At 37.8% G+C, this 4,879-nt stretch overlaps 1 pseudogene; it reads right to left on the bottom strand.

The window, feature by feature from the left end:
• Nucleotides 1-271: 271 nt before the first annotated feature.
• LOC148506279 (5S ribosomal RNA) lies at nt 272-389 on the bottom strand (annotated as a pseudogene).
• Nucleotides 390-4,879: the final 4,490 nt, after the last annotated feature.

The raw sequence follows: 4,879 nt of genomic DNA, 5'->3' as shown, positions 1-4,879 counted from the left end.
TATAATGGAGTGGTTCTGACCCTGCCAAGAAGAAAAAAAATGTGACATATAAAGCTGATGTGAAACAAATGGCAGGTCATTAGACTCTCAAAGGTCCACCATGTAATATAGACTGGTGGATCCTAAAGGGGATTCCGCAGTGCACATTACAAATAATAAATAATCAAAACACTGCCCAGCTGGATGTATCTGACAAGAGTCCATCCACTGTGTGGAATAAGGAAAAGTGACCTCAAATGCAAACGGATGTACATCAGATAAGGATAACTCCATGTTACAGCACCAGGTATTCCTAGATGGTCTCCCATTCAAGTACTAGCCTGGCCTACACTGCTTAGCTTCAAAGATCAGACGGTATAAGGCGTATCCAGTGTAGTATGGCTGTAGCAGAAGAATGATAAATCCAAGTGTGATCATCCTGCATATGTATAAAACCGAGACAACAGCAAATCAACACACAGCAGATAGCTCCAAACAAATCAATACCACCTGGCATTAAAAATAGAAAAAACAACATGAAAATTACAAACATATAAATTAGACAAAGCAATAATGAAGCCTGAAAATGTGGGTAACAACTACCCTGTGAGTATAAGTGTAGCACGCTTTCGTTGCAGAGCCTGGTCTGTGTATTTACATGTAGTCGTCCTGGTTACTTACCATGGTAACCACGCTGTGCGCGATTGCATCATTGCGCAAGCGCTCTGTCTCATGTTGATGACGCCAGCAGCAGCGTGGTGAGCAGGTGTACATTGTCACTATGGGATGTCACTGGGTATAAGGGTATGCACTGTATCTTTTTTCTGTAGTTCTTGATAAAAGTCGCCAGACTGAAACGTAGAACTTTGACCTTCCTGAGTCGTGAGTCTTCTTTGCACAAGTCCTGTGAGTGCCGCCGTCATTTCCATATATATATATATATCAAACAAGAAGGTACTAGTCACAGCGCTAAACCATTCAAAATGTTCTGTTCAAATTATAGAGAATCAAGTTCAATATATTCGCCCACTGTGGTCCTGAAGTCGACAGTGGCAGCTCATGTTCTTCCAAATGAACCTTTGTTGTATGGTTCCCAATAGTCATGTAAAACAAGAAGTGAAAAACAAGCGCCTCATAGTGTAATATATTTATCAGTTAGACACGCACCAATGCCACTTAAATATGCGTACCGTAATGTGTCAGTATATAGGCACGTAATCAATAATCCGCTGAGTCTCTTTATCTCCCTCTTGGATTTTATAAAGTTCCGTTCTTACTCCACAGTCTGAGGTGCAGCATGCAGACACACAAGTGGAGTGTGGTGTTCTGCAACTCTTGGCACAGAAAGTATTGTGATAAGAGCGTGTGAATCATGTATTATTGGATAGTACATGATTCACGCGCTCTTATACGTGCCTATATACTGCCGATGATGTCGCGGGAGTCAGCGTGTTGCCTGGACAACCACACGCTACGAACATGTGAAACCAATAAGACATGTGAAGTGATTAATCCGCACAACTTGTTGAAATTTTGTGAAATAATACAAACATACAGTGCTAAAAACATCAGGTGATTAAATATAAGATACTGAATCAGATGCTGACTATTATACGTATACCAAAGAATCAGGAATAAAGATATATTGTTACCAATAGAAACATCATGGCCAAATTATAATTAATATAATGGCCAGTACATTACATCAGTGAAAATTTCACTGACTCAGCAAACTTCAGTAGCTCATAATGCAATACTATAGACTTCAAAATGTTCCTAGCTATATACTATGCACATTCATTTTAGAATACATTTAGAAGGAAAAGTAAAGTATCTTAATCAGGATATGCATGTAACAGGAAAGATGAAACATCTTGCTCTAAACAAACATACTAATTCCAATTACACTTTCATTAAGACCGTACCAGCCCAAAGCATAAATTGAGACAAACCTTACACAGGCAAACAAACAACATGAAATAAAATAAACAGATAACTACTAGTGAATAGATGAAAATAACTGACTAGTAGATACCAAAAAATGGGCCAAGGATCTAAACTCTATATTTAAAGCAATTTGTATCACAAATAAGTTGAAAAGGAGAGATGATCGTTAAGGCCTTTTGGTTTTACCGTGTCCAGTAAGTATATTCATCCAGTTTCTAGGCGCAGCAAAGCCAAGAATTGTCACCTCCCCGTGGGTTCTCGGGGACGTGGTCGATAACCATATGCCTTATGCTCGCCAAATTGTGTTTATTTTAAAAAAAATGCCTGGCCACAGTCTGTTCAAATTTCTTACCACTTAGAGCTAATCTAATTACGGACCTACGTAGTGCCATAAGTTCCTTAAAGGAACGAATGGTCTTTCCTAGATAGTATAGTCTGCATGGACATTTGATTTAATATACTACAAATGAACTGGAGCAAGTAAGTAGGTATCTTATTGTGTACTTTTGTCCTGTATGAGGATGGACAAAAAGTTTCCCAATTATCATATGGCTGCATATTATACAGCTAATACACCTATATCAATCTCCACTTTTTGTTTGTATATTATTGGAAATATTAACCATATCTGTGATGTCAGATTTTACTATGTGGTCTCTGAGGTTTTTACCTATTTGTAGACATGGAAGAATCCTTGTCTGTTTGAGGCTTTTAATATCCTTAGCTTGTTGTATAATGGGCCAGAGATTATGTGTAGTTTGATTAATAATCTTATTATCTGTGGTATATCTGAGTGGCCAATGTATACATGTGTCAGTTTTGTCTTTAATGTTCTTTTTCAATAGATCATTTGTACGTAATTGATCTGCCCTTTGCCTTGCTTGGGCTAATATCTGGGGCGCATACCCCCTATCACTGAATTTATTGCACAATTTTTTCAAGTCATCATCTAATTTTTCCTGGTCACTGGTAATTTGTTTGACTCTGACTAGTTGAGACGTCCAAATAATTGACCTGCTCCAAATTAAGATGGAAGGTAAATTTTATTGGGCAGTCTTGACCATTAATATCCTCCGTTAGACTAATCAACTCACTATGGTCCCCCTGCCAGAATAGAAGTACGCTGTCTATATAGCAACAATAAAATTTAATTATATCTCTGACATCTCTACCAAAAAAGAAATCCCTCTCAATAGCAAACATATAGGTATTCGCATAAGCTGGAGCATTGTAAATAGAACTGGCCATTAAAATAAAAATAATTTTTATATAACACCTGTTCAAGCAATGATAAGAAAAATATTGAGATCAGGACCCCTATATAAATCATTATTATGCAAAAGAACATAAGTGGCCCTGATACCTTCCTGGTGGGGTATATTGGTATATAGACTAACTATATCAAGGGTACACATCCACAAGTTTGCAGGCAAATCATCTAAATCTTCTAATTTGTTTAGCAACATAGTTGTATCTTTAAGATATGTCTCCTCAGCTTGCACACAGGGTTGTACATAGTAATCCAAATATTCTGATACATTGCTTAGAAGAGAGCCCCTAGCCAAAATGATTAGACGGCCCGGAGGTCTGTCCAAATGTTTGTGTATCTTCGGGACACTATATAAAAGTGGGACCTTTGGATGGTCTGTTTTAAGGAAATCACCTGTACTAACATCTATAATCTTATTATTTATGGCATTATTAATTATGTAGTCCAATTCTTACTTATATTTTTGCGTTGGATTATTTTCAAATTTTACATAGCCAGTCTCATCCATTAATTGTCTGTCCAATTCTGCCTTATATTGGTCAAGATCTTGGATGATCAGGCCTCCACCTTTGTCTGCTGGTCGAAATATAACATCAACATAGGAGCCTAGGTCTTACATGGCACTGCGTTCTTCTCATGAGAGGTTATATCTTATCTGCGGCATTTCTCTATTTGCAAAGTCCATTATTTGTGTGACTAGAGCCTTCATTAAGCATTGTATCGAGAGGTTATTAGAGACTTGATTAAAATGTGATTTTTTTTTCGAAAAAATTTATCATGTTTGTCAACGGAGGTTCTATCTGCTCCAAAAAACTCTTTAACTTTAAATTGCTGATGTAACATATGTTGTTCCACTTTCCATTCAAAAGTGTTGAAAGGGGTGGTAGGTATGAAATTGAACCCTTTATTTAGAACCCTCATTTCTGTTGTAGTAAATACTCTTAATGATAGATTGAAAACAGTATTTATTTGTTGCGTCCCCTGCTCTTGCCTCTCTTTGTAATTACGGCAGCACTGTCCACCTCTTCGTGTTGTACTCCTCCTCATCGTCCACGTCTCACATGGGTATTCACCCCTAAAGGGGGTCTGCGGCTTGCATGGGCACTTGATGGGGGAAAATGACTATAATCTCCCAAGGAGGAACATGCTGTAATAACAAATAGAGGCAAGAGCAGGGAAAAGTGATGATGGTGGATTTCTGTCCACGGACAGAGAGTCATACCCTCCATACTAGCCAGCCGGCGGTAAGCAACCAATATCTTGATAAAGTGGAGGAGAGCTGAATGCAGCTCGAGTATGCTAACAGAGGAACTCTGATACTAATTACCAAGGCTGATTATCTATTATGTTGCAACCTATCTAAAAGATCATGGTGATCATTTGCTGCACAAACTGACCTGTATGGAAGTTATGGACATCACTGTAATAAAGTGAAGCTAAAAAAGTAATCCAACATCCCGATGTGGATGACTGTGAGTTTTTTAAACATCAATTAAGATTATAGCTGGAAACTGTTTTTGTTTTTTATCAGTTTAAGGTCTAAATATTTCACCCCACTATCCAATTGGATACTGCTAATCGCTGTGTGGAGCTGGAGCCATAAATGGATATATAATATATTTATATGTAAGAGACACCTACTGCAGAGGTGATTCTCTTATTTTCACATGAGCCAATATTACA

This window comes from Taudactylus pleione, unplaced genomic scaffold (genome assembly GCF_031769625.1).
Source record: "Taudactylus pleione unplaced genomic scaffold, aTauple2 ptg000408l, whole genome shotgun sequence".
Classification (NCBI taxonomy): domain Eukaryota; kingdom Metazoa; phylum Chordata; class Amphibia; order Anura; family Myobatrachidae; genus Taudactylus; species Taudactylus pleione.
This window is presented reverse-complemented; position numbering and strand designations above follow the sequence as displayed.